A 15323-nucleotide genomic window follows, 5' to 3' on the forward strand; every position below is an offset into this window, starting at 1 on the left:
ATATGAATAAATGTAATCTAGTTGGATGGTAAGTTTGTACTTGCATGTGTATTACTTGTAGAGGTATTACTAAATATTTTAGCAAAACAATGATAAATGAATCTCAAAGTGATAAGAAAGTGAGTAGAAAGAAGAGAATGGAAAAATACAATGGTGAAAGAGTGATTGGTGTGTGAAAAGAAGACGAACACGATTTTGGTAGGCATATCGCAAAAATACAAATCCTCCCAAGGTTCAAGACAAAAACGGCCGAAAAGGTGACCCTAACATAAATTAAAGATAAGGGGCAATTAATGGTTGAATCCTTCAATGAATTGAATATTCTCTCATTAGTCACATCCGAGCAACCAAATTTAGTGGTTTCATTCTTCCAAAATATCAACTAATTAGCAACTTAATCATTTTCTTACAAGTGCCTTTTTTGAAGCATTTTTAGCCATTATGGATAGTATATTCTTTATGAGAAGGTGGTGTTCTTAACCAAGGCAAAGGGATTGCAGTTATTACTGAACAATCTTCAACCCCCCTGATCACCTAACTATGGTTGGTCTCTTTGTAGGAGATTGACTATGAGATTAGGAGAAAGCCACCAAAGTTGCAAGATATCATAGAGTTTCTAGTAGATTTTGGTGAGTCTAAGGAAGAGTGGGTTGATATTAGTGATTGCAAGAACTTATGTAAAATTGATGTAGCCTCTAGTATTCTATCGTGGTATATGCCTATCATGCATTACCTATCAATAGGTGTGATAATCTCAGTCCTATATTATGATGCATGTAGCAAATTATTTCGTGGCAAGTTAGAACCCAAATGGGATGGTCCTTATAAGATTGTTCATATAGGGAAGAATGGCTCCACGATTCTTTTAATGAATTCTCAACAGGGGTTAGAGTTTAAAACTAAAGTAAACTTTAATAAGTTGAAGCCCTATTATGTGTAGGGGATGACATCGGACTTGGTACCTTTGCAAGTCTTCCATGATCTAGCTTAAACTTGTAGTAGGTTAAGGCAATTGAATTGACACAATCATTCCTTATCTTGAACTTTCATATCTAGAGCAATGTTACCACCAAGATTGAGTGATCTAGTGGAGTAAGCGTTATCATACTACGGAGTGGTAAGATAGATCTTTTATGTAGAATATTAAGGTCTATTGTCACCATTGTCATAGGGTTCTTAGTAGCATCCCTATTGAGTTCAGTGAGGAAGGAGAGATTGTACCTATCATACATCCTCCCTCTCAGCTCGACTTTGAATACCATTAGTAGTGTCCCTATTGAGTTCAGTGAGGAAGGAGAGATTGTACCTATCATACATCCTCCCTCTCAGCTCGACTTTGAATACCATAAGTACAAGTAGACTAATTGGTATTGTGTGGCCTATCAATGAAGAATGGGTCTATACTTTGTATTTTGATGGAGCTTCATGAGGATCCACTAAGCATGCGAGTGTTAGTATGGTTATCAAAAACCTTGACATAGAGTCATTATGAAAATGGGAGTTTATTTAGGTACCACTTTTACTAATAATATGGAAAAATACAAGGCATTACTCATGGGGTTGCCGACATGGTGGTATCTATCGTTTATTGGTTAAAGGTGACTCATAGTTAGTGATCAACCAATTGAATGGCACCTATAGTGTGAGGGATCCCATTTTGCGGATGTGTCATCATCCATCTTGGATATACTTCAAAATTTTTAGATAGTGACTTGTCAACTAGTTTCTTGTCAATGGAACCACTTTGTAGATTCGTTGGTAAAGTATGCCTTTGTTGAGGACGTATTTCTCAACTATGGTCCTAAGGGATAATTAGAATTTTCCAATCTTATTAGCCCAAGACTACTATGAGGACTCCTTATTGACATGTCTTGTTATGGATGCTAATGGTTAATATGGGTGATGATCCAGGTAGCAATTGACTATCTTCCTATTCTTTTATGGATGTATCAAATCATTCAATGACATATTCATCAGACACCCCTTGCCATTTTTGCAGTGGGCTAGCTAATAATTTAATACATTTAGTGCAAGGCATGAGCAGTCCATCCTCTTGGTTTAGTTTTGTACTTTAGTATGATTTATGTGGAGACCAAGGGTTTTTTTTCAACAATAGGATGTTGAATGGTGTGCTTCGTAGCCATATTTTTACTATGCTAAAGAGGTTTACTCTTGTTAGATCTAACATTTGATTTCATTAGGCCAAGAGTGCCATTTGCAATGGATTGGGTTATCTCATTAGGCCAAGAGAGCTATGTATTTATTTGGTGCGGGTGCATTTGATGGTTTTTTATTTTAGTATTACATTAGGCACATCTAAAGAAGTGCCTAGTGGGAGCCTCTTGCAAGACATAAGCTTCTCATGGCCAAGTCCAGCTGTATTCTTCCTTTTTGAGTTGTTTTTCCCTTAATCTGAATCTATATGTGTTTATGGGAAATTTTCTTCTTTTAGGGACCAGCAAGTCAAGGCATAAAGTCCTAGGGTTTGGTTTGGTATATTTGGGGGAGGACTTGCAATTGTCCCCTCTTGTAACGACATTGTCAAGCACTCTAAGAGCCATTTTTACGAGTAGTTATAATGACCCTATCTTGCTAGCCTGCTAGGCAGTTGTTTCTAGGAACTTCTATTAGTTGTCAAGTGGATAGAGAAGCTTGCCAAATAATAGAACGAGAAGAAATAATGAATATATTTGGAAAACTTATAGAAAATATAAAGGTGTGTAAAAAGGGATTCAAACCCCCTAAAATAAGAAAATCAAGAATGAAAATTTCCAAGAGCAGATGATCATTGCCTTGTGAAGGCTTGGTAGGTTCCTAGGGATGAGTCAGAGACCTAAGGCCGATATCTTGTCTTTCTAGAGTTTACATTTAACCAGAAATAAAAACAAATAAGGATGATTGGAGCAAAAATAAAAGTGAGGAAAAGAAGAAAATGACTTAATATTGCTTCATGAGAGCTTAGTAGGTTCTTGGGTACCGAGACAAGACGTGAAACTGATGCCCTATCCTCCTTGGGTCACAATATACTCAACTCCCTCCTTTTTACATGCCTGATTATCACATTGTAAAGTATAAAAAAATGATAAATTAAAAGTATCTAAAAATCATAGACTAGGCTATAGGAGTCCTCGCTAGTGGGAGTTCATAGTCTAGTTTCCCTAGATTGGGTAGGTAGGCCAAACCACCTCTTAGGATGAGTTCTTTGATAGTTCTTGTTAGCATGTCTCTGTTGGAGCAGTTGGTTAGCAATTGACTCTAGACTTCGACTCAGAATGCTCAGCCTATCCCTCATGGATTTTCATGCCTTGATGTGGTCAAGAAGTAGGGTGAGAGCTCTATTTTTGTTTTGTTGTGTTTTTTCCTTGTAGCAGCTTGATGCTCTTTGTGGTTTCTGTATGTGCAGATCAGTTCATGGATTCGAAGGGCTAAGTCGCCCTATCTCATGTCACTAATGAGAGTGAGATTTTAAGCCTAAAGAAGAGCCAGAATGTGCCAAATTTCATTAATTTGAGCTAAAGTAGAAGCTTGCTAGAAGTAGTAGATGTAGATTAGACAATTTTAAGTACCCATGGAAAGCAAGATTTAAAAGTGCTTCCGAAGAAAAATCTCATAATAGTCTTGGATTTCAATAAATTTTCTAGGTGCTAAAATGAAGTGAAACAAGTTTCAAATAGTGCGAAAATCCAAGACAGTCATGCAAATATTTTTGAATTGCAAATTGGATGCCGAAAACTAGAGGTACAAGTGCCCAATCATGAAGGGATGTGGTGGCCCTACAGGGTTCCATGAAATTGAGAGGGGGAGGGCTAGTGAGCCAAAGAAGAAACATATAGTTTGATCACACCAGCATGTTGCTCCAATTTTTCACTTCAAATCACTAGTCTCAGCTCTATAAATGATGGCTTGATTAGGAAGGTAAAAAATCAATATTTCTCTCTCCTCCCTCTCTCTTCTCCAATGGCTTGTTCATGCAGGGATTCTTGTGAGAAGATCAAGATGGAGATCGGTTATCTAGCTGGATTGATGTGGGACCATATGCCGATGCTAAGTAGTGATGATGAGTGCTATTCGGAGAACAATGGTGGGTTTGATTGATATGCGTAAAATCAATTTTGGAGACTCAAAACATGAAAATGGCAGTAAGTCTATTTTTTAATGAAAATTTGGATTCCTTTTAACATTTCATGACCAAATCTTGTTCATACGTGATGATTCTTTTTTTAAAAAAAGCTTATTAGTGATGTATTTGAGGGCTATGAACCATAAAATGTAAAATTTGTATCCATGCTTGTGAGTTATTAATTTCTTAAAATTTGAAATGCATGTTTTAAGAGGAAAACTAATATTTTTCGTGGTTTCGGGTGACCAAATCATGTTCACATGGATTATAGTTCAAATTAATTTCTTGAATTAAAAAAATTAACAATACAAAAAATGAATTTTAAAAATAAGAAAAATATCCAAAATACGATTTTAAAAAAATAAAATAGGAAAAAATAGGTTTTATAAGTGAAAATTTATGAAAAATTTAGATTACATGTGCAAGTATAATGGAGATAAAGCATGAGGATATGCCTCAATTTATCCCCATTTGTATGTTTTAGTGCATGTTTATTGGCTTTATTACAAAGAAACATAATGAAAATATCTCTAAACCTACCCATCGCAAGCAAAATCCTAAATTATAGGAAACGGGGTTTTATGTATTGAATATAGTTCAAAATCTAAATTTTTTGCTATACTTTTCCTATAGGATTCGATCTTATTTTAAGTGTTAAGAGGTATAGTGGCACAGAGTAGTCTGACACTGCCTTATCATTGCAGCAAAGTTGTTAGTAGAGGAAAATCATGGAAAGAAGGTTTGAGCACATTCATAATGATAATTTTGTTTAAGTAAAATGTTTGTGCACTCAAAGTCATCCACTTTGCATTGCATTGCATCGACATGGTATAAAGAGAACTATCTTCTGGATACATAGCACTTGATTTTGTTGGGGTAAAAGGCCTCTGGGCCTACCCGTGTATACTGTGGTCGCCCATTCTTTATTCATATATAATATGATAGTGCAATAAGGCCGTCAGTTCAGTTGGACAACACCTACATTGTGTGTGCTCTTCTCTCCCACATCTTCCTCTTCTCCTTCTCCACTGCCATTGTATCCTCTTCAATCTATCAGAGCGGGTCTTCAAGAGCTCATCCCGGCCTTCCACACAAGGTATAAGATCTTTATTCTCACTCAGTTTGCAGCTCAACAAGGTTTTCACAGGTTGTGGGCAGCCATAGCTCACACCTCTTGAAGCTTCCTTCACCTGGATCTTGCTTCCAGCCTATCAAGGCTTGCTGAGGCTTGGTGTAGGCCTTCTTTGGCCCCCATTTGTGCCCCCTTTGGGCCCCATTGTTGACATGTGGGACAGCAGACCCCCCTCCACCCAGCTCACGTTTTTTTTACGCCTGTTTCAAAATCTGGCAAAAAAATCACTCTTTTTGTCATATCTCGGGCATTCGAAACCCGATTCATGCAAGGTAAGAGTCTAAGTTGGGGTTTTGGCATGCTCCGAACGCAATGGTGATGTTGGATTTGCCAAATTTTGATGAAAAAAATTTCTACAATAGATTTCAGATCTGAGACAGCATGTATTTGTATGCCTATGGCTTATGTGATGCTTCTACTGATGTCTATTGATACTGGATCACTTGTGGATGTTATGCCTCTTATGTGAGACCCATTTGGAGCTGATTTAGCTCAGCCATTGACTATTTTGAAAAATCCCAGATCTGTCCAAAACAGGGCAGCCACCTGTTACTTCAATTTTATGTTTACAGGTCTTGGCATTTGATGCCTGATTATGCCCGGTTGGTGCCTAAACATACATGAATGTATGCCTATGGTTTGCCTATGGATTTGAGCTTGGATTGACACTAATTTGTTCAGTTTACAGAGGTTATATGCTGCTGAAAACTTCAAGGCTAAAGCTATTTATGCTACAGTTGGGTTATGCCTATTGCTCATGGGGTGCTCCCAGCTACTCGATATGATGTCATGATGTATTTGGACTATGCCACATGTCTTGTTTATGCTCGGGAATGCTTTTGAGCTGAGATTAGAGCTTGATTTGGGTTTGACTGTCACTTCTTTGTAGCTGGCATTTCATCTTTGACATGGTTTATGCCTAGGCTACCCAGTACGGGTTATGATGTCTTAGTGAATGCTTTATGCTTTGGCTGTGGATGGCAGTTGTTTGAGCTCGTCTCGACATTCATTTGAGTATTCCCTTGAGCAGTTGGACATTGAATTGGCTTTTTCTGTTATGACCTTGGATGCTATATGGGATTTGATGCTTCGATTATGGATCTTGGCTATTACTTGGATGCACTTACAAGTATTGAGCAGTGAGGTGCTTCCTTGTTTTGGCAGTTGTCTATTGAGTTGTGATTGCCCATTTGCATTTGATATGCGGGATGCTTACTTATCAGTGGACTTGGATAGTGCTTGGGATTTACAGTTACTTGCTCAATGATCAGACCCATGCCTTTGATTGGCTTTTCGACTCTATGGCATCTTGTCATGTTACCCCTCATAGAGCATGGTTCTCTTCTTATAGGGAGGTTGATGGATGTATTGATTTGGGCCTTGAGCAAACTTATGCTATTTTTGGTACAGGAAACATACACCTAGCTTTGCCTAATGGGACTTCTCTTATGCTCAGGGATGTTCTACATGTTCCCATGCTAGTAAGAGCCTAATTTATGTCAGTCAGTTGCATGATGTAGGTTACTCTGTTTCTCTTCAGGATAGGTCATGGAAGATTTGTCATGGTTACTTGGTTTTGGCCAGAGGTTCTCGAGTTGGTTCTCATTACCCAGTGCATGTCTCTCATGTGGGAGATTCTATGGTTGCAGTTATTCAGATACCACATGCATTGTTATTGCATTATTGCGTAGGCCATATGCACCATAAAGAGATGGATATCTTGTCTCGTTTAGACTCATTGCGGACCTATGCCTTCCCAGTCACTTGGTGGAGCATCGTACTTTGTGACCTTTTTTTTATCATGTTACCCATCATGTTTGGGCTTTTCCCTTGGTATAGATTGAGGATGTTGGAGTTATGCTTGACAGGTTTATGGATTCTACTGGTAGTAGGCCTGGGTGCTTGCAGATGGATTATGAGAGTCATGCTCTCTCTCCCAGCTTTCGGACCTCTTGTCACCTGTATGGCATTGATTTCTTGTGCCCACGGTATTATGGGATTGCTCATGGCATGTGTCTAACCTTACAGGCAAAGGTTACTTCTATGCTTACGACAGCTGGGATATCTTATGGCTTTTGGGCTAAGGCCCTTATGACAACAGTCTATTTGGTTAACAGGACGACGTGCTTGACCTTGGATGGTATTACACCCCATGAGACATGGAGTGGCATGCAACCCTCCTATGATTACTTGAGGATGTTTGGCTGCCAAGCATCTATAGGTATGCCACATGAGCCTATGTCACGTAGATGTATTCTCCTTGATTATGGAGATGGTGACTTTAAGGCCTACAGATTATACTTCATGAGAAGCATTCTTGGATTGCTCCATTATAGGGAGTTGCAGGATCATTTATCTCCTGGATGTCATGGACTTGGGGATGCTTGACTCTTCTTCTACAGAGGTTCCCGACACTTTTTGCACAGCTCGCTTTTCGATTGGGCGTTGGATTATGTTTCCTCACCTTGTCTTTTTTTTTATTTTCTTTGTTTTCACTCCCTAGTCACATTGGCCTTTTAGTGGGAGGTTGTTGGGGTAAAAGGCCTCTGGGCCTACCCGTGTATACTGTGACCGCCCATTCTTTATTCATATATAATATAATAGTGCAATAAGGCTGTCAATTCAATTGGACATCACCTACATTGTGTGTGCTCTTCTCTCCCCCATCTTCCTCTTCTCCTTCTCCACTGCCATTGCATCCCCTTCAGATTTCAAACTATTGACCCATGATGAGTGTGAGGCTCCCTATGTTGTAGGTTTAGCATAATTGTTTCCTTGGGGACTAATTTGGTGAGGAATATACTATCTCCCAAAAAATGAATATTATGAAGAGTATACTTTGTGTGTATGTGTTATATATTGAGATGATGCATCCTAGGACCAATCCCTAGGATATAGAAGAGCCGTAGTGGGACCACAGTGATAAGCTAGGAGGTACTCCCTTTGTTTGTATTATGAGGTGCTAGCCATCGATATGTTTGGGAACTCCCTCTACTTGGAGTTGAAAAGGGCATTAGGTTGGACTACAATCTAGATATTGTATCTATAAACAAATTCTTTTGATAGTCTCTATACGCTCCTAGTGGCTGTGAGGCCATGGGGTTATTTGGTGAGTATATGAGGCCCCAGCTAGAGCCGCAAAGCTAGTGTCAAGACTATTTTTTGTGCCACCAACCACTTATTCAACAATAGCCTCAGTCCCTCTACCTTTGTATAAAATACTATCTTTTCAAATATGATGTAGTGCTTGAATTTCTTCATTGTAAAGACTATCCCAAGGTACAATTTCTCCATGTATATATAATTAATCTCAAACACTCCCAATTTATGACTAGCAAATGTAATCGGATGATCCTATTTCTCCTTCCAAATCCGAGCTAAATAACAAATAATACTATACATCATAACTACTAAAAATATATAAAATATCTCACTCCTTTGAGGTGCTTTCAAGACTGGTGCTTTTGCCAATTCTTGCTTCACATCCTTGAAGGATACTTGACAAGGACAATCAAATAGAAAGTTAAAGGATAAAAGATTCTTCAATGGAAATTTCCTCTTAGCCAATGCATTAATAAATCATCAATAATATCTAACTAAGGATAGAAAGCTATGTACTTCTTTAGGCATATATGGTGGACTCATAATGATGATAACCTTTATCTTTTCAAGATTGATTGCAATACTAGCCGAGCTAACCACATGGCCCAATAGAATCCATAGGGCACTCCAAAGATGTATTTACTTGGATTGAGATCAATGCAAAACTACCTGCACCACTCAAAACATTTTCTCAAAATAATCTGCTGCCTCTCCCTTGTGGTGCTTGCCCCCATATCATCAATGAAGAGCTTCATCTCTTCTGGGAAAATATCATCGAAAGTTTTATCAACCATATGTTATCAAGAATTTGGTGCATTGCATAATCCAAAAGCTATAACATGATATGCAAGGCTACCAAATACAATAATAAATATCATTTTCAACTTATCTTCCTCCATGATAGCCATTTGGTTATAACCAGCAAAGTGTTCCATAAATGAATAAATATCCCTACCCACTAACTGATCTAGAATTTGATTAATGAACGGTAGTGCGGATAGTAATCTTTAGCCATTTTTTTAATTAATCTCCCTAAAATATATGCAGAGCTAAATTTATTTTTCTTTTTTTTACTAACTACTTGGGCAAACACCACTATGTGTGTTATGTAGAAAATATTAGGTCAGTCTTATGCACTTGTTGTAGCTCCTTAAATAGTTTGTCACTTATCTCAAAAGGCATATGCCTCACTTTTTGTCAAACACAGTGGCTACCCTCCTTTAAGGGAATAGTATGCATAGCCAAACTAAGAGGAATGCCTCTCAGCTCATCATAGCTCTAGGCAAAAATATCACAGAATTCTTCGATTAAGGACACATAGTCCTTCCCCTATTTTAGACTAAGCATAGATCCTAATTTAATTAGTCATGGCTCATTCAACATACCAAGATCTAGCTCAATCACATTTGTATCTTTGATTCTATCTTGAGCTTCGCTCATTTAGAGTCTCTTGGTAGACATCTTTTGTAGTGGATCCCTCTCTTAATTCGTCGCTTGATGAAGTCTCACTACTAGAAGGATCCTCTAATGCATCTAATTCTATCAAAGATAAGGGTACTCTCTTACTTATCAACTATTATGGGTGTGGCAACTTTGCTAAAAATCAAACAACCATTCGGTATATCAACTTGATAGTTGGATTGCAAAAATCATGGCCTTTCTAATAATACTTAATAGCTTGGCTACCCTACAAATCTAATAACCCTAGAGTCAAAAATACATTCCACATTAGCAACAATCTTGTGGAATTTGGTAATGCAACCTTCTAGTTTCCTTAAACTATCATCAAGCACATCAGAGAATTGTGGAGGCATCCTTTGGGATTTCCAATCTCAGCCTTTCCATAAATTGTAAACTCATAATGTTGATGGAGGATCCCTTATCCACAATGGTATGATCCACTAATATGTCGTCATCAACATATGCTACCACCCTTCAACAATGCTTTTCAATATGTTCAAACCAATCATCTTCTACATAGGCTATTCCCAAGGTTTTGAGAATTTACCTAGTGCAAAGGATCTTCTTATCTTTAGGCACTCTTGAAGATAACTTGATCATTGTAAGAGGTTCACATCAACCTTTACCTCGCAAAGAGAATTTGCTAAGTAAAATTTATGATAATTAGCAATGGTTCTCTTATCCTGATAGACCATTCTTTCTCTTGGTTGTTGAATAAGCTTAAGTGCCTATTTCTTATCTTGTAACTTCTTCTTTGGTAGCTCCTTATTGGATCAACTTTTTCATCAACAGCTTTTAGAGGATAGGCTTTTACATCAGGGTTAAGGACTTGCATTCCCTTTTCATCCTATTTAGGGTCTACTTCACCAGGTTTTACCTTATCCCATTTTCCTTATTTAATATTTTTCCCTCTTGTAATGGCTCGTAAATTGAAAGCCTTAGTGGTGTTGACACATATAACTTCGATAAGACTAACACCACTACCACTAGGCACCTCTTTTATGATAGATTTTCCTCTCCACAATATTTTCTTTGGTCCCTCATCCTACTCAAATTTATTTCCTTGTGTTCAATGATTAATCGAATCAGACTACCTACTCCCTTGCTAAAGAGAGTTAATTTTACTCCAGCAAGTACTAGCTAGATGGCTAGGCTTTCCACATATGTCACATTTAACATTCAGGCAGTTTTTTGAAAAGTGTTGACCACCACACCATTTACGGTTAGATCTTGATGGATCACCCTCTTCAAGAAGTTGACTTTCTATCAAGTTTTTCTACTTCTTTAGAAAATTAACATCTACATCTATTTGTCTATACTATCCCATTATCATATTGGTATAATACTTCATCATGCTCTTGACTTAACCAAGACAGCTAGCCTAGCCATCTGATTTAGGATGGATTGTTGATTAGTTGGCATGACATTAGGGTTCGTCATTTGGCTTCCATCATTTGGTGGAACCATTTGGCTATCCATTGGCATAGCAACATTTAGAGGAGCTGGCAGTGTGGGCACATTTTGCATTATACTTCCTCTTCCATTAAAATTGGTTATAGGTGTCCTAGTCACACTTGACTTCCACTGATCAATGAAAAATTATTTCCAAGCCCTAGACTCAAAATTAGGGTTTTCTTAGATGCCTAAGCTTCTTGTAAGCATGACTCTACCTACTCTAATCGTGTAATAGTAGTGTCTATATCAGCAAAAGCAACATTACTCAATTGCACTTGGATGTCAAAGTCTAACCCATGTAAAAAGTACTATAGTTAGGCAACAAGTGGAATATGAATAAAATTTTGTAATTTTCAAAACACCTTTTCAATTTCTTGACATACGCTCAAGCATTCTCATGGGGTTCTTAATGTGTCACATTCAAAACATTAATTGATTCCCATGGACTAGTCTGAACTATCAAGTTGTCGAGGAGGTATGGTTTGAAAAACCTCTATCATATGCTCATTTTCATCTCTTTGGTTGTGAAGCTTTCTATCATGTTCCCAAGGATAAGCACAATAAGATAGATCCTAAGTTTGTGAAATGCATCTTTCTTGGTTATGGGGATGCATGTGAGATAGGCTATTACCTATGGGATTTGCAAGCTCAAAAGGTCATTCATAGCTATGATGTTTTCCATGAGGAGAAGATGCATAAGTAGCCTGAGTAGGTCATTGAGATATGCAGGGTAATATTTCAAGAGGAGCCTTCTATTACTATACAACTAGCTAGACACTGTGTAACAGCTGATGCTCTAGTGACCCAGGACCATGATGTTAGTTAGGCATGAGGTACAGGCCCCCACCCTATATTGCAGTGGTCTACTAGAGATAGATGTCAGCTTGATCAATTTGTGCCCTCTATGGATTATGTTATGGTGATAGATGTTGGTGAGCCTCTTTCTATGATGAGATCATGCATAGAGGTGATAGTCACTCTTGGGAGAGAGCCATGTAGTCAAAGTATGACACACTACAAAAATATCATATATGGGATTTAGTTTCTTTGCCTGGTGAAAAATGTACTTTGCTATGCAAGTGGGTGTACAAGTTGAAAAGTACCCTTGGATATCCTACGACAATTTATAAGGCCAAATTGGTTGTTAAGGGAGTGTAGTGTAGATTTCGATGAAGTCTTCTCTTCTATAGTCAAGATGACTACCCTATGCTTATTATTGGCTTTTGTTTGGCTTTGGTTGTGCAGCTAGATCTAGACCTCTATTAAATGGATGTCAAGATGAATTTCTCATATGGGACATTGCATGATGAGTTTTATATGCAACAACGTAAGGGCTTTGAGGAAAAATGAGGGAGAAAGGCAAGGAACACCTAGTGTGCACATTGAGAAAGAGTCTTCATGGCCTTAACCAAGTATCTAAGGAATGGTACCACAAGTTTGATGCTTTCATGCACTCATAGGTATATACTTGTAGTTTATATGGATCCATGTTTATATAGAAGAAGGCCCGCAATGGCAACCTTATGATTTGGTACTCTATGTGGATGATATATTGTTTATTGAGAGTGCTCATGCTAAGCTCTCGATGGATGAAAAGTTAGCTCAAGAAGAGCTTTGGGATGAAGGAAAAAGTTGATGGAACCTTCTGAAAAGGATGGAACAAGAGGTTTCAAATAAACTTTGGAGTTGAAGACATTGGAATAGAAATTGATGATTGATAAGGCTATATCGAGTATCCCCACCTACACCTGAGCCAATGCTTTCTCCTTAACTGGCATGTCCTTTGAGGTGCACAAGTAGAATTTGAGTTACTATAGTCCCTTAGAAAAGTAGAAGCTCAAACTAACTAACACTGTAAACATATTATAGAAGGTTACTATTATTATAATGGAATTATGTAATGTTCCTTTTTTATTTTTTTCATCCAAAAAGACATGGACATTCGTCAACAAATTCCTTCTCTTATTTTTCATCTTGGGGGGGTCGTTGAGAAATATATATATCAATTGGGTTCAATACAAGGGATTTTTCAAAACCCATTTTTATATCTTTTTATATATACAAAAGGGTACCATATAAAGGGGTTATCTATATATCAAATAGAAAAGGGTTGTCTTTTATTCATCGAAAATTCATAGTAGATAAGGGTACTTATAAATAGGCCTTGATCACATTTGATATAGAGGATATACATATAATGGCCTTTCTTGTGTTTCATCTCTAATGAAGATTATGCAATGCAATTTTAATATGTGTAAAATGACTATATTTTACCCAAGAATAGACTCACAAAGTTGGCACTAGTTTTGGGTAACTCAACATGTAACAACATGAATTGGGGTAGTTTTCTTGGCTTGTTATTGTAACAAGGGCCTATCTTATATGAATGCAGGAAGCTTTGGTGCTATGCAAAGTCACATGAGATTCGCACATCCAATAAATTTAAGTATGTCAAGGGCTATTAAGTTTGCATCTTTCATGTTTCAACTTTTTCAAAAATCGTGCCCTTTGTTAGACAATGGGCCACCTCAAGATTATCATTTGTACTATGGCTTGTCGATTACATAGTATCACAAAAGACACATAAAGAGAAAAAAATAAAAAATATTGGGTTAAAACATAAGGTTTATCTATTAGATTCTTTATAAGTAAAATTTGAAAATAGATAGGTTGTAGAAATAATAAGGAACCAAACTATTCTAAAGAGTCTTATGAATGTGTACCCGAAAGGAATTCATGCGATCATGTGTGCTGTAGACTATGTAACAAGAGCAATTCATACACATAACTCAAAACTCAAAGAAGAAGGTTTAAAAACTTGAACTTTAGTAAAATTTTAGTCATAAACATGACAAATACTTAGAATTTGATCCAAAATCCTTCCAAAATTTTCACTTGAAGGTTTTAATAGTTGCTACCAAAAAAGAGGTGTGTGTGTGTGTGTGTGTGTGTGTGTGTGTGTGTGTGTGTGTGTGTGTGTGTGTGTGTGTGTGTGTGTGTGTGTGTGTGTGTGTGTGTGTGTGTGTGTGTGTGTGTGTGTGTGTGTGTGTGTGTGTGTGTGTGTGTGTGTGTGTGTGTGTGTGTGTGTGTGTGTGTGTGTGTGTGTGTGTGTGTGTGTGTGTGTGTGTGTGTGTGTGTGTGTGTGTGTGTGTGTGTGTGTGTGTGTGTGTGTGTGTGTGTGTGTGTGTGTGTGTGTGTGTGTGTGTGTGAAACGATTGCAATATTATTATACCATTTGGATCATACCTAAGATTGTTAATGTGAAATGATTAAAAGCTAATTGAACGCATACATATAATATATTGTATGCAAAAACAAGCTTTCATATACCCACATAGATACAAAAATCCATCAATTATGCTCTTTATTTTTACAAATTAATTAAATTGTTTCTCTTTTGAACCTAAGTAGTCAATCTTGGCATTCAATGTGTTTAAAATGGAATGAATAAAAGCAAGTGTGCTTCCCAATGCCAATATTTAAGATGGTTAAAGTCAAATGATTGAAAGTTAATTGAACACATGCATATAAGATATTGTATGCAAAAACAAGCTTTCATATAGATACAAAAACCTATCAATTATTCTCTTTATGTTTACAAATTAATTAATTTGTTTCTCTTTTGTACCTAGGTATTCAATCTTGGCATTTAATCAATTTAAAATGGAATGAATAAAAGTAAGTGTGATTCCGAATGTCAATATATATTGTCTCTATGGAAGATATCTAAAGCTTACATGTGATATGATTTTAGCATAGAACAGTGCTATAAATGTGGTCTTCACATGTATGTGTTTTCTCATAGGTCCTTGGTATATGCATACTTTTATAAGGGCATCATGTGGGGGCTATATGCAAGCATAGAATATGTCAAGTAGGAAATGCACATAGCATACATTAAGTAAATACATTTGATTAATGTATAGGTAGGGAGAGAGAGAGAGAGAGAGAGAGAGAGAGAGAGAGAGAGAGAGAGAGAGAGAGAGAGAGAGAGAGAGAGAGAGAGAGAGAGAGAGAGAGAGAGAGAGAGAGAGAGAGAGAGTGTGTGTGTGT

Source organism: Lygodium microphyllum, chromosome 21 (assembly GCF_053477565.2).
Source record: "Lygodium microphyllum isolate KBCC chromosome 21, Lygodium_microphyllum_v1.1.10, whole genome shotgun sequence".
NCBI lineage: Eukaryota > Viridiplantae > Streptophyta > Polypodiopsida > Schizaeales > Lygodiaceae > Lygodium > Lygodium microphyllum.